This window comes from Eublepharis macularius, chromosome 1 (genome assembly GCF_028583425.1).
Source record: "Eublepharis macularius isolate TG4126 chromosome 1, MPM_Emac_v1.0, whole genome shotgun sequence".
NCBI classification, from domain to species: domain Eukaryota; kingdom Metazoa; phylum Chordata; class Lepidosauria; order Squamata; family Eublepharidae; genus Eublepharis; species Eublepharis macularius.
Genome location: NC_072790.1, coordinates 85,607,731 through 85,630,067, shown reverse-complemented (window position 1 = coordinate 85,630,067; position 22,337 = coordinate 85,607,731).

Genomic DNA, 22,337 nt, shown 5'->3' with positions numbered 1-22,337 from the left:
AAGATAGCGGGACTTCATAGCAAAATTCTTCTTAAAAAATTCTTTCAACATATATCCTCAGTTTTATATTACATCAGTAGACAGAATAGATGGACCTGCTTTTACTATGTAAGTATCAAGGTCCTTAACATTGAAAAGTAAAGAAAGGTCACATCAGCTTGTGAAATTGGTTATAAAGTGGTTTTAGAGATTAGCCTGTAGGTATCCTTTCCCTTACAAGAATTTAAGTGGCTAATTGTTAATTATAAAATATTATTCTGTGCACATTAAAAATAGTGTGTGATTTATAGTATTGTACTATTGGCATAGGTCTAAAAAGCCATAAAGCTGCATGAACATTTCAGTATACCAGATTCAAAGTTAAAAGCATACTTTGTGGTGGATGGAAACTTTTAACCATTCTTTCCAGTCTAGAGAATGAAAATTGTTATCCATGAAAATTAAATATAAAGATAAAAGTAATCACATGTATTTTTTTAAAAAATAACATCCAATTTATTTATCAGCATTTAGCAAGCCTACATCTGTGCATGCTTTAACACTTGGAAATAAGTCATAGCTTCACTGATACACTTTCCTAGCCAGCTTTATCCACAAACCAGTTAGCCAAGTAGTCAGTGAATTGGATCCAATGGTTCCCATCGACCATGAGATAAAGTGAGCAAACCATGGGGCCCAACCAATTAATTGTACTACATTTCCCCCAAGGTCAATACAGTACTGAAAAGTTCAAAAATGCTAATGTGCCCACATTTTTAATCCTTGGTTCTGTGAGGAAAGAGGTATTCTACAGTTAAATAGGAAGGATATGTTTGAATGTAGAATGTGTATGTGTGCAGTGATACAATTTTTTGTTAGGAAATCTTCAGTTTCCTTTGACTGGTTCTGGATCTAAATCAGTACCATCCAATTCTACAACTGTATTTGCATTAACTAACATCACTGCAGAATCCTCACAAAAATTAATACACTCTTTCTTAAACTTTGATGGATTTTTAGGGATTAAAATTGGATGCACCATTCACTCTTAGATTTCCACAATGCTCCCCAGAACAACAGGCAGGTGTCCTGTTTGCAGCCAAGGATATCCAAAGAATACTTGCTGCTGTATTCTGTCTGACCCATAATCACTTGAATTTTATTAAAGATGTTTCTCTTGGTTCTCCTGCCTTCTGAGGTGGCTTCCAGTGGTTTCCAGGGTTTTCTGGTAGTGGCAGCACATCTTTGGAACTCCTGCTGGCAATTAAGTAACAAGAGACAACTTAAAAACTCTGATACATCTTTTAGTTCTGCTATTTTTATTACACAAACCTCGTTGTTAGGCTTTGCAAATGCTTTGCTTGTGGTTGGTTTCTTTTATTTCATTTATGATCTGATTTTAATATTGTTTTGTAAGTGGTTATGAGCCACTTTGAACAGCAGTTGTTTTAGAAAAGTGGGATATAAATATATATATATATATATCATGATCTGGATGGCCCAGACTAGCTCGATTGCATTGAATCTCAAAAGCTAAGCAGGATCAGCCTTGGTTAGTAGTTGAATGGGAGACTACCAAAGAACACCACAGTTGCTATGAAGAGGCAGGTAATAGCACACCACCTCTGAACATCTCTTGCCTTGAAAACCTTACAGGGTTGCCAAGAGTTGGCTGTGCCTTGATGGCATTTCCACCTCTACCAATAAATAAACTGTGGATTAGCCAATTAACACTACATCCCAGCATTCCATCCTCCCCTTTGCCCAGTCACAGCTGAGGAATATTTGCTGTGAAATACTGATACTGCTGAGTTTCACCTAGACATTACTTTTTTTGAACTGCATCAGGGAATTCTAATCCTTTTTCTCTCAGAATGAATGTGGGAGAGAATAAGGTGGAACAATTCAATTTAAAACTTTCCACCCTGACAGGTATTAATATTGCTTCCACACAATGAAAATTCTCTGTGCACCTGTCATTGCCACTGCAATGGAGCTCCCAGAGGGTGATTATCTCTGCACTTGCTGGACTCAGCCCCACCCCTCCATAGCCACTACCTCTACCCTGTACAACCTGAGGGCTTTTTTCAAGATAGGCATGTACACCTTCTTTTTCAAACAGTGTGCAGCAGATATACTTTGTCAACAATACTTTCCAAAAGTTCATATCAAACTAGGTTTAGGAAACACCAAAGCAAAAGGAAACCTGGATAGGAAATGATTGAGGGACAATGTCCTATGGATGTTGAAGAAGAAGAAGATGATGACCTTGCTGCAGTTTGAATGGCAAACTGGAGCAAAACCTCAGTGGGAGAGCAACTGGAGTGGTGTGGATAACTCTAACCTAGTGGCTTAATTTTTCAAGGTACACTAGTCTCTCTCACAGCTCACTAGTGTGACCATGCCCCCCAAATATCATTCAAGAAGTACTCATGTGATGCAAATACAAGAAAATTCCATAGACTTTCATTTTTGCTGTTGCAAAACAAACATGTAGCAACTGCGCTGAAGGCCTAATTACACAGCACAATGGTTTTTTTCCAGTTGTTGATGTGGGTCTCTGGAAACATTTGGTAGAATAAGCCTGTGATTGTGTCAATTGCCTCCCTATCTCTGAATCAGTTCATTGGCTGTCACTTACAAGCAGTAGTGAAATGATGAATTTGATTATTTGAGGGCTTTCTATCCAGTTTACAGGACTGTATAATAAGAAATAGCTCAGAGAGATGCCTTGGTAGGGACAGAGACTAAATACTACTCTTTTGAGTACTGTCTGCTGATGTGTAGATATGTGCCTACTAATAAGTCTCCATTCTGCTAAACATGCCATGGAAATTAGTTATGCTTTGTTTCAGATATATTTCATCTTTGTGCTTGGCTTTATGTTTGTTTAAATTTTTTTCCGCTACCATTCCCTATTGTATCTGTTTCCCGGAATGTTCTACCTGTTGTTCATGAATGTACTTTGCTCAGTAAATGTCCTCATTGTCAATCATATTGTATTTTTACTCACATTGTTGTAATCCACCTTAGATTTCAGTGAGAAAGATGGACAACCAACTAACCAACATTTTACCATGCGATTCTTTTACAAAACATTACACGGGGGGTGGGGGTAGGGGGTTACAGGATGATGCTAGCAATATATTCTGTTATATGTAATCAGGTGCAAAGAGTGAAAGGGTTTATCTTTTTAAGATGAGCATGTATCTCTCCTTGAATTCTTATAGTCCTCATGCTTATAGCGCTAGAAACCTTGTGGCTTGGATCCCTGAATTCCGTAACAATTGAACCCTATGCAGTGAGGTGATATTTTCTCAGCTGTAAGTTCCACTGACTTCAATTTTGATTGATTGAATGATTGATTTAATAGTCCGCCTTTCTTACCGAGACTCAAGGTGGATTATACAGTGTAAGTCAATATGATCAAATAGCATGAGAAATAAAATAAGCCATTCAATAAGACTGGAATAACAAAAATTACAAACTGAAAATATCGGATATGATGAATCAAATAATGCAAAAAATGAAATTACAAAAGTAGAAAATAATGTAGTAAGAGCAAGATAATACATACACTAAGTAGATACTATATAGCATACACAGTGCGTGGTATATACTGCAGTTGTGTTAGACGTTACAGCTGTTCAGTGTAATTCTGTGTAGAGTTACCCAGTTCCACACCTAACTAATTTAGCCCAGACTAACTCAGAATACAATTGAACCCAAGCATAGTTACACCCTTTTAAACCCATTGAAATCAATGCTAAGGATTGCACAGTTTACTAATAACTTATACTCATGTTCCAAGACTGAATTATTCTTTACCTTGTTTATTTTTAGACATAGCAAAGCACACTTTTTCTGTTTAAGTTCATCAGTATGCTTTCTTGAATCCAACATTTCTAATTTCTCCTGGAAAATCTTATAAACTGATGCTTGAGAATTTACCCTTTAATTTGGAAAGCAGTAGAATATTGAGGGTTTTGTTAAAAATGAGTATCATGATACACCAAGTTTGAACACCGAGAATGCTTGTTAATGTTGTGTTTGAGATTAGATCTGCTTCCCAGTTCCTAACCGGCCTTTTCTCAGCTGGAATCCTTCCCTGTTACTAGTCCCAACCACAGCTTAATAAACTATCAAAACAAAAGATGAAATGCAGAACTATTCAAACCAACAATAAGCTTGTCACTGATGTTAACAACACACGTCTGGCACTTAAAGTACTCATAAATTAATTACATCCACTTAAGTTTCTGTCTTATATTATCCTAACAAATTACTTTTGTGTATTGTGTTTGGAGCAAATCTGTGCTGTACTACACATTTAAAATGTGCATGTTAGGAACACTGAATTACTGGAACAAGCTATTGCAGCGTATTAAATTGTCATCTGGGAAGTCTCTGCTTCTGCAACATAATCTAACACAAGGCACTGTTAGGTTATGACAACCTAACCTAACACAAGACAGTGTTTCACAGCTCCCCATGTACATCATGGAGAAAATAAAGGTACAGTCCTACTTTACAGGACTGTTGTAAAGATAACAACAAGATAATGCATGTGAAGCATTTTGCATAATAAGTGTGTAGGTGCAAACTGTTATTACTGTCTTTGAAAATAAGGGATTGGTTTTAGACCTATACTGTTTGATTTAGTATTAACTGAATGCATTAGTTTGATTACAATACGTTGTGCTTTTTTGGTAATAAACTGAATTTTTAAAGCTGAGTTTCTGTGATGTTGATGGGAAATTCAGTATTAATTGCAAGCTCATTGCATGTGTTCAGATACAACAGGGCTCTCCAACAGATAGGCTTGCCAACGTCCAGGTAGGACCTGGAGATCTGTTGGAATTACAACTCCAGACAATGGAGATCACAATTCCCCTGGAGAAAATGGCTGTTTTGGCATTATACGGCCGATCTGTTCTGCGCTCTCTGGCATGGTATAATGTTCTGGCATGGTATAATTTCATAGAGCCCACCCCCAAAGTAGCCATTTTCTCCAGGTGAACTGATCTATGTGGCCTGGAGACCAGTTGTAATTCCAGGATATCTCCAGCCACTACCTGGAGGCTGGCAACCCTAGGGTCCCCCCATTAAGTGATACAATTAGGCTCCCTTGTTCCTCTCGCCTCTTGTTGTTTTATACCAGCATATCTGCTTTGGACTTGAGTATTCTGTTATTTTGCAGAGATCCAGCATATGCTCTTTTTCATTCTTCTTCTTCTTGTAAGTGTGTACTGGAAAAAGGGTTTGGGGCCTAGGACCTAGAACTGATTAATAGACTGCAGATACATAGATAGATCAGACTAGCCGATAACTGAGCTGTACCTAGGGTTGTATTAATTTGCATGTTTAGCAAAGAGCAGAACTACAAGTGACAAAAGGCACAGATTGGACACTTGTCAGCTTCCCTCAAGTTTTGATGGGAAATGTAGGCATCCTAGTCTTGCAGCTGGGCTCTCTGACTGCTGTCCAATGGACTTTTCAACTGTCACTTGTCCAACATTCTGCCAAGTTGCCTACATTTCCCATCAAAACTCATGGGACATGTGTATAAAAAAGAGGTCACCATGACTAGGAGAGGTGGTATAATATAGGACTAGGCTAGCTGGAAAACCTGGGGAGAGAAAGAGAAGAGCTGAAGCTGCTGTTCTTTGGAAGGCAAAGCTTGTTTCCAAGCTTTGGAGCTATGAAGATCATAGGGCTGAACTGTTCTCCCTGGGAGACCGGCAGTAGCTAGGAAGAGCAAAAAGTAGGAATTGCTGGCAGCTGAACTCATTGACTACTTGAGACCAGCACCGTAGTGCAGAGCTGCCTCACTTCATCTTGCTAGGAGAAAAGGGGAACTGCTCCTAGGGCAACAAGCAAGCCCCAGGAATCAGACAGCATCTTCACAGAGTCCTGCTGTGGCAAGGCCTTCTGGATATTTGGGACGCTGTCTGCACACTTTACCAAGGGATTGTGAGTAGGACTCTGCTCTGGGGTCACAGGTTACTGATAACTTTGGGAATGTTTTCATAGTTGTGTTCTGTTATATTTAAATAAATTAGATTTATATTTTGAATTGGTAAATCTATCTCTAGACATTGAACCTGGTCCTTGGGAACCTGGGGGTTACATTCTTCTTCTTTTTTAAAAAAGAGGTTCTTCAATGTGACAAATGTGGTTTTGTAAAAAAAAAAAAGTGATCTGAAAAAGCAATGCCACTGAATACCTGACACATACAGGGCAGGCATCACAGCACTTACTTTTTGTGTGTCAGTACTACAGTGATAAAGTGTAATTAAGGGCATATCTTTAACACATTCTATATCTTGATGGAAATATTTGAGGCTGTCCAACCTGCCTTGAAATAGCAGCTTTTTCTTCCCAGTGTATCTGTGTCACATGAGAGTTTGAACAGCACATGGGCTAAGGATGAGGAAGACAAGCTACTTTAGAGAGACGTAGGTAGTATGATAAAATTGTAATTGCTTGTGGTGAACCTAGTAAATTATTGTCCCTAACTTGCATCTTTCAAATTGTTTTTTAAAATGCTGTTGGTAATTTTCATCATCCCTGCATGCACCCTGGAATGAAGACACAAGATACCAATGCGTGAGTTAAACTAGGTTTTTATTAATGATTGATGTACAGAATTCCCTCCTTCCCAACTGCTGTGGATTACCTTTAATGGATGACCTGCTGGCTGCCAGCATTCTGGGCAACCCCACCAGGGCTCTGAACTCAGCCAGAATTGCTCTCAGCCCTGTTTACCCCAGCCGTCACAGCAATTTGCAGCAGAGAAGAGCTAACCCTCATTCCTTTCCCCATGCCTTACAGCAAGTTAGGATTCTGCTAATGCTACTGATCACCAACCGCCTTCCACTTGCCTGTACGTGCCAATGAGGTACTGGCTTATGGCAAATCGCCTTCATCAGTGCAACACACAGGCTTTGTCCAGAAAACACGTAGATGGCAATGAGTTCTGTGAAGTTTCATACTAGGAAAATTACAATAACAGTAATTGTCAGTATTTATATAATGCTTAAGGATGGTCAAGGGATTCATGGAGAAAAGGTCCATCAATGGCTGCTAGCCATGGTGACTAAAAAGAATACCTATATTCAGAGGCAGCAAAATCATGCTAAGGGGTGACATCAGGAAGGGCTTGGCCTCTAAGCTCTATTTGTTGTCCTTTAAGGGCACCTAGTTGGCCGCTGTGTGAAGCAGGTTGTTACACTAGATGGAACCATCGGTATGGTCCAGCAGGGCTCTTCTTATGAACTTACCTTCTTAATGCTTTCCGTGTTCTGAATTGTTATTCACGTATTGTAGATTGGGGAGAAGGTAAGAATACATGTAGCTTGGCTTTGTAGTGAATGTGCAGCATGTTTGAGATTTAAGCCAGAGACCTCCTTGATTACAGTCAGCTTACTGGGTCATTATATTATGCTGTTATGATATCTGCTTCTATGATCTACTTATTTTGAAAGGATGATGGTGGTCATATGGACATCAGTTAGATTACAATGAACAGATTGGATAGCATTTAGCATTCGTCACGTGCAAAACAATTTGAACTCTGAAAATTTTTCCCTTAGAGATGCTGCAAACGTCACAGTGCACATGTTCAACAGGTAAGTATTAAATGTTCCACAACTTCAATTACCCATCAGCAAAATCTCTGATCTCTTTGCCTGTCCCATCTATCTCAAGTGACTGTCAAACAACTTTGCACCTGTGCAGTAGCTATGGCAGTGGAGTAGCACTTCCTTGTGGTGATAAAAGTTTCATTTTCTTGCCTTGTGGTGGCCTTTGCATCTGTGCAATAGGTGAGCTCATTCTACATAGGATCATCAGGTAATGTAATTAAATGGTATGCCAAGGGAAAGTATGTCTCCCATAAAGCTTAATAAAAATATGCATGTATAAGAGAGTATTGATAACACAGAGTTGAATAACCACCAAACAGTAAGGCCATTTCCACACAGCTGGTCATTACTACCATTTCTCCACTTATTGCATGTGTTTGCTGAGTCAGTCCGAAAACTCAACCTTCGCACACACTTCCCAAAAGCGCTTACCTTGAGCTTTGAAGTCGCAGGAGAGTATCCAGAGTTTGTACAAAAAGCGGTTTGAGAAGGAAGTTGGGCACTTTAATCATCATCACCTGCCTCCTCTTCAAATGGCTGAGGCTGGGGCAGAATCAAGCCTTCGGGCCAGTCTCCTGATGGGAGGGGGGGCAATGTAACCCCCTGCTCTGGTTTCCATTGGTTGGTTCATCTCGTTATCCCTCCATCCTGTGGAGTGTGTAGGTTGCGGTTAAGAAAGTATATCTGCTATTCAGGGTGATGTTTTTATCGAACGGAATTGTCTCTATTTATGATTTTATTGTTGGTTTTAACTACCGTTGTTTCCCACCCGGAGCCCATTCATGGGGAGGGCAGAATATAAATGGAATCAATCAATCTTTTTTTTTTTTTTACTCTGCACATGCTGAGAGCTCCGGGGAGGAGCTGGGCAGTGACTGGAGGATTCCTCAGAGCACTTTAACCATTCACATGCCAAAGAGTGCAGAAGAATCGGTCTGTCAGCCTGCAGCAAAAGAAGATACCAATAAAAACGAGGTCCCAGAAAAAAAGTCTAATAAATGGTAACAAAACAATTTGCAAACATTTTGCAAACTGAGATGTGTGCAACCCTAGGGAAAAGCTGCCAGAGTTCCATGGGTGGGCCATGCCTCTAAAGATGTGTGGAAATGACCTAAGACTCTTTAAAGAAAAACACAGTGGCCATTTCCCCAAGGTCTAAAAATAGTGCAATACTCACCGAAGGCTGCTGGCTTCCTCATGCTGTTTTTTATGCCATCCGTTTAAAAAATGCCATAAAGGTGATTTGTGGCATTTTGTAAACGGATGGTGTCAAAAATTGTGTGAGGAAGCTGGAAGCCTTCTGTGAATATCTCGCTATTTTTAGACTGTGAGGAAATGGCCAGTGTTTATAATCAGTGGCTGACTGATTTGCTCTCTCTATTTATACAATTGCCTGCCCAGTAGTGGGCAGCAAAAGAGATGTGTGTGAGGGGAGGGGCAGTAGGACTCCTGTCAGGCTCTGTTACAATGCTCATGCATAAAACTTTGCCAGTTGTACAGTACTGTTCTCTTTGAATATCTGAAAAATTACTTTATTGGAACTGTTCACAAACAGCCAAACTGATCAACAAAAGACTTGCTTGCTATCTGCAACCTGTAACAGATTGTGAGTTGAACTGGTAAAAACTAAAGCATCAGTATCTCATTCTCTTCCTAAACTTCTTTTAATTAGATTTTTAAAATGTGTCACATTCCCAATGCTAAAGCATATCGAGACCATGGTGAATTTAACCACTGTTAAATTGGATGTGGCAAACTGTCAACATTAGGTTATGTTTTGCTTCTTTATGATTAAGGAGGACCACTTTATCCCTCCCTCGGTTCCTTTCCCAAAAATCTGTGTTTTGCTTCTCTGTCAAACTTTAGATGATTGTTTTTTCATTTTTTTGCATTTTACATTTTAGTGTTAAAACGTCTCTCCAAATAATTGTGACGTCCTATCTCCTGATGTTACCACTGTGTAAACCATTTCACAGTTAATGGTGAAATCCTTGAAATGGTTAAATCATTGAAGGGGCTGTGGAGGAAATCTGAAACTGACTGTAAATTTCTTCTTTAAATCCAGCATTTTCAAATTATGCAATGTAGCCGGGGGCACTTATCTATTCACTAATTTAAAACCATTGATTAACATTGGCCTCACATTCTGTGAGATACTCCTTAAGCCACTGGAGAGTTCTGCCATGAACTGAAAGGGGTTGTAGAATATACACCTGTATTTGTTTATTTTGTATTACTAAAGGAAACCATAGGAATGCAACTTACTCTAATCTTTCCCTTTGTAGGGCCAATGTGTATAAGATGACAAATGGTGATTTGCAAAGCAAATAGAAACTGCACATGGTAACAGATTTTCAAAAATGTTTAAAATGGTACTTGAGATAAATTTATGGGGCTTGATTTGATCCTGCTGTTTCAATGTTGACATGTCCTGAGAAATGCAGCAAGCTCATATGCTTTTGCTCCATCTCTAAGTCCTCACAGGTTATATATTAGAGTTTCTAAATCAAACAGCATGACTCCCATCTTTTACAACGCAATCCTATGCAGAGTTACTTGTCTACATTCCAAGTTGTAGAAATGGGGTAGCTGCATAGGACTGTATTACTAATTTCTGAAATAACACACTTGGAGGCCTACCTAGTTCAGAACAATTAGGGAGAATGAACTAGCTCCTACAGAGGTCTTTAGCATTTCTGTCTTCAGTTTCTCCACACAACTCCCCTTGCCGTATATAGAAAATATGCCCAGATGTACGTTTGTAGATTTTTTAAAAAGGAGAATTCAGACATGTGAATCATGTGTACTGTGCATTTCAGACTGTTATAAACCAGTGGAAGTGTTTTTTTTTATAAAATATTTTTTCTCATATCAAATTAAAGCATACCAAAAAATAAAAAGCCCCCAAACAGAAGCAGCAATTTTTTATATAAATTGTGGGAAGCTTTTAGTCTCATCTCTCTTTCTTAATCTTTGTTGCCCTTACTCAATTTCTCAAATTCATCCATTAAGATAGAGTTAAAATACATAAAGAAGAATGGAGGCATTCCTTGTCTCCCAGCAATAGTTTTAACACCATTCAATTGTTAAGCAGACAGACCTAAGAAATATAGAAATAGTTACATAGATAATTATACACTACCCATTAAAAAGGACCATTCATTTTCATTTTCAAAGGATCTTCCATCTGAAAGACATATGAATGACTTTTGAATGTAAAAGTCATTCAAACATCTTTCAGATAGAAAACCCTTTGAAAATTATCCCACTTTAGAGATGATTTCTATTTTCTTATCCCTGCTGTTTTGACCCACAAAATACTTGTTTCATCTTTGTGCAATTTGAACCCTGATTTCTCATTTTTGTGCCATTTTCTGTTTTCTCGCACCAAACTCTTTCTGTAAAATGTATGCATTTTAAAACATTATTTGTGCATCAATAAAGCAGCAGTCTGCATATACAGTAATGTGCACTGTATGTATATGTGTCTGTACTATATAATTTACACACGATAGGTGAAGACAGTGCAAATGAATCTACAAAACCGACAATATGCAGAGAACTGAAGCCACTGACAAAAACATAAATATAAATAAGGAAAATTCCCAGATCCTTAAATTTACTCTAATGGGCTATTCAGGTTTGGGCTACTTTCCCAATGGAATCTGACTTTAAAACTTGAGGTAATTTTTTGTACTGATTTTGAGAGAAAATGCATGCACAGGAGCAGATAGTAACATCCTTCATTTCACTGCTCTGCAGCCTGCCATTAACTTAAAATCAATGTTTGTCCTGCACAAACTCCTCATAAAAGATTGTTTGGAAATCTCTCCATCCACTTCTTCCACACTTGGCCACACCTGAATCATTTTCTGCTTTTTTTGCTCACAAAAACTGGGCACTTGTCTATTAATATTTTTCCCTCTTGAACAACAACTGATACTGTTTAACACTTTGTTTCGGCAGCCAGTCTTCTCTTTATGTTCCAATTTTCTGCTTTCTTTTCTGTGCGAGGCTGCAGTGATAAAGTGGTAGCATTAAGAAAGGCTTTGATAATTTTCCTGCTAAGCTTGTTCCATTCCAAACAGATATTTTGAATGAGAAAAAAGCTGTGACGTCTGACAGGCTAACTAGCATATCGAGGCTTTCAAAAATAAAAGCCTACTTACTAGGAATTAAACCTGTATTTTGAAGGTCCTGTTCTGCCTGTTTGAATACTAGGAAACTCATTTTACCAAGGCAAATCATTGTCCAACTATATTCCCCACCTGCCCCCTCCTAGTTCAATTTATCTGTGCCAGGCTTGTTCTGATTCTTGCAAATGCTGTTTATTTAAGGTTTGTTGATTATGTGTGTCTAGGAAGAAGAGAGAAGCTAACACAGAGAGGAGGGGGGGAAATGAATCAGGGAGAGTCAGAAGACAGACACATTATTTCAGCTTCTTCCTGACAACAGTCTCCATCCTACAAACATGTGAGTCAGGAGGGCAAAAGAAAAATAACAGGATAGGGAAGATCTATAATTGTACTCTAGGTGCCAGGAAAGAAAAAGAACTATGCTAACTGTCCTCTGAGATTTGAGTAATTGCTTGCTTGTTGCTTAACATGCTGATCTGCTCTGTGTTCTGTGTTTGCAGTGGAAAAAAGGAGAAGGCAGGTGGACAGTGAGTTACTGTAGCAAGGAAGCCCAAATTATTCTATGTGATAAACAGCAAGAGCTATTTTTATTCCCTAGTTCTTTCCTAACAACATAAGGAACTAGGTGTTTCCATACCGAACAATATCAGGAGTGAATGATTATATACTATAAAATCTAAGATCTGGATTTTTTTTTGTCTAGTACATCCCACATGTCCTCCAAAGGAACCTGGGGCTGTATAGTTATCTCCTGGGGCAGTATCATTATCTCCTTTTTCATTTTATCTTCACAACAACCCTGTGAGGTAGGTTAGGCTGAGAGTGCTATCATAAAATCAGACAATGAGGTTTATGGCAGATTATAGACTGTCCCTCTAAGCACTACATCAAACTGGCTTTGGTGTAGCACAATAATGATAACAGCTATAATTCTTCATGGGGAATAGTAGTTCACTTCTTTATTAAGCAATTTGAAAAGTATAAAAGTGTAATAGTATGTAAATGGGCTATCTGATGCTGCTTATTTGCTTGTACTGTGGTCGTTCTACATTTTGACATACCATTCCTAAAATATTACCATATTGATTTCAAAGTGGCACTAGTCTTGGCTACATCACAGATGACTTCTCTTCCAATGCTTTCTTCCAATATAAGTAATGATTTCAAATGCTCTTGCTTTCTATCCTTCTAGCAGATTTCCTAGGGGATGGAGTAGAGTTGCACAAGATTCATGAACCCTAGAAACAAGCCTTCTTGTGGTATATGTTAATATAGTGCAGTTCATTTATAACAAAAAGACTGAAATGGGCTTATATCAGAGGAAAATGGAACCATTTTCCACAGATGGTAACAATATGTGCTGAGAAAGCATTTGCTCTATCACTGGTTTTGCCAGGACACAGTGAGTGATTCTGCACACGTTGGATAATGCACTTCCAGTCCTCTTTATAGATCATTTGGAATGGATTTTCTTTGTGTGCGGAACAAAAAATCCACCTCAAATGACTAATAAAGTGCATTGAAAGTGCATTATCCAACATGTGCGGAATCAGCCAATATATACACTAAGAAGGGTTCTGTGAAAGAATGTGTGAAAAAACCCTGAAAAGGGAGGTGGGTGGAGTCTATAAGGCTCAAAAAACTAGTAGGTGCCTTTATGCCTACCTTATTTTGACAGCTGTTCATAGCCATGATGCAACTAACTATGGCTTCCGTTATATTATAAGCACTTTCATTCTGATATGTTGACTGCCACTTGACTGAATCAGTATGGACAGAGTGTTGGATCTGGACCTTGGTAACTTGTGTTTAAAGCCTGTCTTAGCCAAGACATGCTTTAGAGTATATTCCCACTGTGTTTCATTTGGGTCACTAGGTTAAGACTTGGTTAAGAGCCTGGTGCAAAAAAGGCCTTCTCACAACTCAGATTAGCTTGGAAGATGGTCCCCGACCTTGACACAGCCAATCTGGCCACCTGGATCCATGCCACAGTAACATCAAGACTATGTGTGTAAAGTGCTGTCAAGTTGCAGCCAATTTATGGTTATCCTGTAGGATTTCAAGGTGAGAGATTAACTGAAGTGGTTTGCCATTGCCAGGGCCATCCAGATCAGTGCTGGTGTTGAGACTAGACAACTGTAATGCACTATACATAGGTCTCCACTCAAAGTCAACTTGGAAACTCCAGTTGGTGCAAAATGCTGCTGCTCAATTATTATAAGCAGTTAGGTGGAGCATTCATATTACTCCCATTCTGCTGTCACTCCATCGGCTACCAATCAGTTATCAGGCTCAATTCATTGGCTACCTGTTACTTACCAGGCTATCACATACAAAGCCTTTCATGGCCTTGGTCCTTCATATCTGCAGGACTACCACTTCCTATGCTACACCATGGTAGTTTTGCTCATGCGAACAGGGCTTTCTGCAAATGCTCCCTGAAAAAGTGGCGAAATCAACAACAGCCTGTACATGTGCATTCTCTGTTGTGGAATGGCTTGTCTGATGAGGTTAGGGGGGGCTCCCACTCTCCTGCCTTTCCACAAACTACACAAAACTAAATTGTTCAGGAGGGGTTTTTTTTGCACAGGTAGGAGGTCTGTATTGTAAGGAAATGGTTGAGAGATGCTTTGGTTAAGGGACAGGGGCTGTGAACTATACTACTGTGTACTTGCTGGTTAGCTTCTGTATCATTTAATATGCCATGTCTAATTGCTCATGCTGCCGCTGCCGCTGCCAAGGGAGCTGCTTCCATCAAGGGCCGGGCTTTCCATCTGCCTGGCCCCGCCCCTTGTTGCTCCAGCCTACAACGGTTGTTGTAGCCTGCACTGCTGCTGCTGCTGCTGCTGCCAAGGGAGCTGCTTCCATCAAGGGCTGGGCTTTCCATCTGCCTGGCCCCGCCCCTTGCTGCTCCAGCCTACAAAGGTTGCTGTAGCCTGCACTCCTGCTGCTGCTGCTGCTGCCAAGGGAGCTGCTTCCATCAAGGGCTGGGCTTTCCATCTGCCTGGCCCCGCCCCTTGTTGCTCCAGCCTACAAAGGTTGTTGTACCCTGCACTGCTGCTGCCGCTGCTGCCAAGGGAGCTGCTTCCATCAAGGGCTGGGCTTTCCATCTGCCTGGCCCCGCCCCTTGTTGCTCCAGCCTACAAAGGTTGTTGTAGCCTGCACTGCTGCTGCTGCCAAGGGAGCTGCTTCCATCAAGGGCTGGGCTTTCCATCTGCCCGGCCCCACCCCTTGTTGCTCCAGCCTATAAGACTGCTGCTAGGGGACTGCTCGCCTTGTTACTGTTTATTGTTTTTATACTATGTGTGTTAGTTATTGTAGTCTATGTTGTTAATTTGGTAGGGTATTGGGGTTTTGTGTATGTTTGATAGCTTAGTCTGTGATAGTTGGTGGACTGTTGATTTTGTGAGGGTGGTGGGTTAGCACTATGATCATTGGTGAGGAGGCCGGCTTGGGGTCGGGGATCCCAGTGATCCGGGGACGCGGGAGGTATGATGGTGGGAGCAGATTATGGAAGGGAAGGGCATTGAGACATGGTAGGGCTCGGTGCCCTTCCAATCTGCGTCCCATCCCAAGATATACCTGTTGTGGGGCTAGGATATTAAACCACACTCCGACACTGGCGCAGTGCAATGCCAGTTCCATAAATAATAAGACCAAAACGCTGCAAGATTATCTTGCAACATTGAATGTGGACCTGGCTTGCGTGACCGAGACATGGGTGAGGGAGGGCGAGACGGTCGCTTTGAAAGAACTAGCCCCCCAAGGTTATACGGTCCTCCACCAGTCCCAGACAAGTGGTCGGGGGGGAGGCGTGGCTTTGCTCATTCGGGAGTCTTTCTCCTTCAGACCACTCCCCATCCCAAAAATTACTGGCATTGATTGTGTAGGCCTAGCGTTGGACGCCGAGGAGAGGTTGGCAATATGCGTGGTGTACTGACCGCCTACTGCACCTGCATCTTCCCTGTCTGGTCTCTTGGAGGCGGTGGCCCGCTGGGCCTTGGAATTCCCGAAACTTTTGGTTCTCAGGGATTTCAACGTCCATGCTGACGACGATGCCTCCATGCAGGCCATTGACCTGGTGTCCTCCATGGCGGCCCTAGGACTCTCCCAGTTTGTTTCGGCTCCCACGCATCAAGCAGGTCACACACTGGATTTGATTTTGGGGGCAGGGATGATGGTGGTCCTGGATGCCTATGATGCAGTGCCATGGTCAGATCACTTTGTTCTGAAGGCTCGTCTGAGCATGCCGCTCCTTTCCTGGGTGGGCGGTGAGCGGATTTACGCTCGCCCACGGAGGCTTATGGATCCAATTGGTTTCCAGGCGGCTCTGCGGGATCCGATGCCCCCTGGCAGTACGTTAGATGAGCTGGTGGATGATTGGCATGGCCGTCTTTCCGAAGCCATCGACGCTATTGCCCCCTGCTGTCCTCTCCAAGCCCGCAAACGGGTAGCTCCTTGGTTTACCGAGGAGCTTCGCCAGATGAAGCGGTCTCTGAGACGACTAGAGCGAGTGTGGAGGCGGGGGCACGACGAAGAGGCAAGAACATCTTATAGGACGTTTATGAAAGCCTATGAGGTGGCAGCGAAAGCAGCAAAGAGGGATTTCTTTGCTGCTTCCATTGCGTCCGCTAGCTCACGCCCGGCTCAATTATTTCGAACAGTTCGGTCCTTGGTTTCCCTCTCTCAGGGAGACCACCAAATTCTTAATTCAACTATTGGCTGCGAGGCTTTTGCGAGCTATTTTGCGGGTAAAATCTTATCCCTTCGCCGTGGCCTGCCACCCACTGTTGATACAGTAAGGGAACTGGAGACCCCTTGGCCGTCTTCTGGGTCCGTATTAGATCATTTCAGGCTGCTCTCTCAGGATGATGTTGACAGGATCCTGCAGGGGATGAGGCCAACCACCTGTCCTCTGGACCCCTGCCCATCCTGGCTGGTGAAGGCCAGCTCGGAGGGGCTACGGGACCATTTTGAGGCCATTGTTAACATCTCCCTGAGCTCTGGGGTTTTTCCAGGAGTGTTAAAGGAGGCGGTAGTGCGGCCTCTCCTGAAAAAAACATCTTTGGACCCCACCAACCCGTCCAGTTACCGCCCAGTGTCGAACCTCCCGTTCCTGGGCAAGGTGATTGAGCAGGCGGTGGCGGTACAACTGCAGGAATTCCTGAATGATGCTCTAGTCTTGGACCCATTCCAGTCTGGCTTCCGTCCTGGCCATGGGACGGAGACAGCCTTGGTTGCCCTCACAGATGACCTTCGCAGGCATCTGGATCAAGGCGGGTCAGCGCTGCTTGTGTTACTTGATCTCACAGCAGCGTTTGACACGGTTGACTATGATTTGTTGGCCAGCCGCCTTGCCGACGTGGGGATTAGGGGGACAGCCTTACAGTGGCTGGTCTCCTTTCTCCAGTGTCGGGGACAGAGGGTGGCGCTCGGGGGAGATCTATCGCCCCGTCACCCTTTGGTGTGCAGGGTTCCCCAAGGGGCGATACTGTCCCCGATGTTATTTAACATCTATATGCGCCCCTTCACCCAGTTGGTGCGGAGGTTTGGGCTGGGTTGTCATCAATACGCGGATGACACCCAACTTTTTCTGTTGATGGACGGCCGGCCAGACACGGCCCCAGACAATCTGGCCAGAGCTTTGGAGGCTGTGACGGCATGGTTGAAACAGAGCAGGCTGAAATTGAACCCAGTGAAGACGGAGGTCCTGCAGCTGGGACGGGGGCTGCCAGATGTTGGGATCCAGCTCCCTGCCCTGGATGGGACACCACTGGCAACTTTGCCAGTGGTAAAGAGTCTGGGTGTGCTCCTGGATGCCTCCCTATCGATGGAGGCCCAGGTCACGGTGGTTGCCAAGTCTGCATTTTTCCATCTTCGTCAGATCAGGCAACTTGCCCCCTACCTGACACCCCAGGACCTGGCTACAGTGATCCATGCAACGGTCACCTCCAGGCTAGATTACTGTAACTCACTCTACGCTGGGCTACCCCTGGGCCTGATCCGGAAACTACAACTGGTCCAGAATGCGGCGGCACGGGTCCTGACTGGTATACCTTACCAGTCACACATCACACCTGTCCTGCGCCAGCTGCACTGGCTTCCGGTTGAATTCCGGATCAGGTTCAAAGTGTTGGTTCTTACGTTTAAAGCCCTGAGCGGGTTGGGACCGGCATATCTTCGGGACCGCCTCTCCCTGTATGTTCCCCGGAGATCGCTTCGATCAGTGAATAAATATTTACTTGTGGTCCCCGGCCCTAAGGAAGCCCGCCTCGCTTCAACCAGGGCCAGGGCCTTTTCAGTCCTGGCCCCAGCCTGGTGGAACGCTCTGTCAATGGAAACCCGGGCCCAGCAGGACATATTATCGTTCCGCCGGGCCTGTAAGACAGAGCTGTTCCACCAGGCGTTCGGTGATTGAAGGGGGCGGTGCCATGTCGGCCTCCCACCTTTGGGGTGGGGGAGGGTTCTCCCCACCACTGCACCTTGTTAATTTGTTTTATTATTTGTATATTGATTTTAGTTTTTGTTTTTATTGATTTTAACTGTTCACCGCCCAGAGCCCCTGGGGATGGGCGGTATATAAGTTGAAATAATAATAATAATAATAATAATAATAATAATAATAATAATAATAATAATAATAATGCTTTGTTTCAGCAATCCATACCCTATTGCATTATTATTATTGAATGTTTGATCTATTAATCATATTGATTCACAATGTGTAATCCACCTTGAGTCTCATGAGAATGCGCTGGCAATCAGCGCCCGATCCAGGGTTGCCCACGCCCTGGACGTTGCCCATGTCATTTTGCTGACGTCATCATGCAGGGCAGACGGAGGCAGCATGTGGGGCTGAGAAGCCACCCGCCCCATTCGCCTCCCCACAGGCGAATGGCGCGGGCAGCCTCGCAGCCCCCTGCACTGCTTTCGCCTGATCCGCAGGACAGGGGGCAGCTGGCTTGCAGCGCACCCCATGCCCTCCAGGGCAGGCAAAAGCAGTGCGGGGGGCTGCGAGGCTGCCCGCGGCATTTGCCTCCCCGCAGGACAGAGGGCAGCCGTTTTGCCAGGCACCCCCTACCCTCCAAGGCAGGCAAGAGGCAGCGCGGCTCCCAACGCTACTTTCGCCTGCGCTGCAGTACAGGGGGCAGCCAGCTTGCCGTGCATCCCCTGCCCTCCAGGGCAGGTGAAAGCATCGCAGGGGGCTGCGAGGCCGCCCGCGCCATTCGCCTCCCCGCAGAACAGGGGGCAGTTGGCTTGCCGTGCACCCCCTGCCCTCCAGGGCAGGCGAAAGCAGCGTGAGGGGCTGTGAGGCCGCCCGCGCCATTCACCTCCCCGCAAGACGGGGCGGCCGGCTTGCCGGGCACCTCCTGCCCTCCAAGGCAGGCAAGAGGCAGCGCAGCTCCCCGTGCTGCTTTAGCCTGCGCTGCAGTACAGGGGGCAGCCGGCTAGCCAGGCACCCCCTGCCCTCCAGGGCAGGCAAAAGCAGCATGGGGGGCTGCGAGGCTGCCCGTGGCATTCACCTCCCCGCAGGGCAGGGGGTGGTCGGCTTGCCGCGCACTCCCTGCCCTGCAGGGCAGGCAAAAGGCAGCATGGGGGCTGCGAGGCTGCCCACACTGCCGCCTGCGCGCTCCGGCACCTGGGAGCTGCTCCCGGTGCACCCTCCCTGGCGGTGCCGGGGGCAGACTACCCCCCCTTCCCCCCCGTAGATCCGGCCCTGCTGGCAATTCTATATGGGTTGGGGATGCGTGAAATAAAGCCGGAGAGGTGAAATCTTTATTAGATCTAGCAACTTTAGATCTAGGCCACCTAAGATAAAAGAAAAATAGGTTTTAGAAGCAGAAGTTCTGAATTAGAAGATCTTTTACTTGGAGAGGGAACATTGTAGAATGACCTGTTTCACCACAATGGACATAATTGAATGCACCAATATATGCCCTTATAAAATATTTCACAAACTTGTTGAACTTTCTCCCACTTTTAGACCCTTAACTATAGGTTCAAATTCAAAGAATTGTTCATTGAGAGCTGCTGTAGCATACTGGTTAAGTAGTCGGATGGCAAATCAGCAGTCTGCTAGTTTGAATCCTACTACTGCTATGAGCTCAGTAGGTGTCTTGGATAATCCACTCCTCTTAGCCCCAGCTCCCCCACTGACCTTATTCACTGTTCTAAGTGGGCACTAATCTGTCTAGAAGAATATATATACATAAAGAACATATATACATTGTTGGTGCTGCTGCTGCTGTTAATTGATATCTACATGAGCACAAAAGCTTCCAAGGATTTCTCTACCTCTTGGACCCATCCAAACGCTACCCAGAAAATTTGGGGACTTAATGCTTCTAAATGGGGCACTACTATTTTCAGTTTGTGCTGGAGTCAGGGATCAAAGAAAAAACAGCAACAGAAGGGCAGCAGTTTCTGATCAACAAGTGATTTTTGCCCTCCCTGTATTGCTGACAAATGGAAAGGACGATGTGTTGCCAACAAGACATTTTCTGTAATAAATGACAGCTGATCAGTGATGGGCAGTTCTTTCTTGGCCGATGAGGTCCCTTGTAGTCCCAAAGAAGACTACATTTCGCAATTTGAGAAACATGGGCACAAGAACATTCTTAAATATATATCACTCTTTCCTGGTTTTTGGCCTAGGTGTTTCCCCCCTCTTGCCAACAAGATATTAAACATATGCTTCAAACTCTTGGTTTTGTTTTTAATGTCACAGGGTCAGTGCGTTTTTGTATGAAGGTGAGTACTGAGAAAAAATCCTTAAGAGTAGCCTGCCTGACTACTGCATGTTAATGAAGGAGGTGTGAATTTGTAGTGTGGGAAAGGGTATATCCAATTACAATTTTATAGACACAAAGGGACATGAATTACAAGATTATGTGGTTAGTGTGCCAGTGGACCCCAATTAGTGTGGTGAAATGAGCCAAAAAATTAACTTAGGTAGAGAATGTAGCATATTCGTACAGAAGACCAGATTGTGGCTGTACAGTGTGAGAACATGCAAGGGATGGCAGAAGATTCAAAACTGCTTTGACCTCCTTTATAATGGCTTATTTCATGTTACATCTGTGTAAGGACCAGCCACAAAGAAAAGGACCAGCCACATTTTAAATACAGATGCAGGGATCTTCAGAGATGGGAATTAAACAGATGATGGCAGAGTGCACTGATGGAGGAAAAGTTTGATGATTGTTTTGTAATATAGCCGTAAATTTCACAAGTTTTTACTGTAATGGAAAAGAGGACAAAGTCACCTTTGTCTGAAGAATGAGCTGTTGGCAGGAGACTACTGAAAAAAGATTTGGCCTTCTGTATTACAGTTGGAACTTCCTGACAATTGCAAAATAATGGGGAGTAAATATCAAGTTTAAGTACACTGTAAAATGTTGTTCATTGATTTCCCCCCCCCTCTGAGCATAAACCTTGAAGACTCAATAACAGTTCAAAGGGCTGAACATCTAAGAATTAAGTACACTCATAATTACTCCTGGCAGGGGTGTGAAAAAAGTCATGCTGCTTCTCATGAAGTAGAAATTAACCTCCTGCCTTCATTTTATTTTTCCACCTTTATGAAAGGAATTGGTTTGGGAGAGAAAAATCTACAGTGGACACTATAAAAAGACAGAGTTGCACTTCAGAGCGTGGTTCAAAAATATCCTGAATAAAAAATCTGTAGAGACTATAGGTTGCCAACAGATGGACTGAGACCTACAAGTGAACCTTGCTTGTCCTATGGTGGGTTGCACCAGAGGTACCACAATGATTTTCTTTTTTCTGTGTTTGTTTTGTTTTTAATAAATATGAAGTTAAAAGGAAGGAGGGGGATGGCAGGCACAGGATGGAAGAAGTTTAGCTTCTTGATTTGCAGTAGAACGGGATTTGATGGAAGATTTTTTTTTTTTTTAGTTTTTAAAGACATGGGGGGGTATGTAGCTTTTTGGCTGAGCACTTGTTTCAGACATAGCAGATACTAGCATCAATTCTTCTCATTTCCAGTTAGATCTCATGTTAAGAGAGATCTTTGCTTGCCTTTGGGAAACACTGTCAATCAAAATATACAATACTGAGGCCTCAATGATTTGAACCTATATAAGGCAGTTTCACATCTGTCTGTCGATCTATTCAAGGTTAAGGTTAAGTTGGCTCCTTATTCTGAAAAGAGTGACAAATACTATTTTAGATTATCAGAAAATGTCCAAAATGAACTCAAACTGTGAGAAGTGAGTATGGTTTTTGGGAAACTAATTATACTAATTGCAGAATTTATAGGTCACTTTGGTGTGCTCAAATAGCTTCTCAGTACAACAACCTTGCAATAAGTGCTGTGCTAGCATTAATTACCTCTGTATTTCAGAACAGGGTGTGCGTATACTGAGAGTGAGACATAGTAGTTTGCCTATGGAAATGTAGTACCTTTGTGTCTGTGGCAAGATTGGAACTATGGGGTGTATGGTTCTAGTACTAGAGATTAGTAGTGATCTCAGATTATTAGATAAATGAATGAAGCATGGCTTAATAAGTGAGGGGAAAGGATGAAGGTAAAATGATGAAAACTCTACTACCA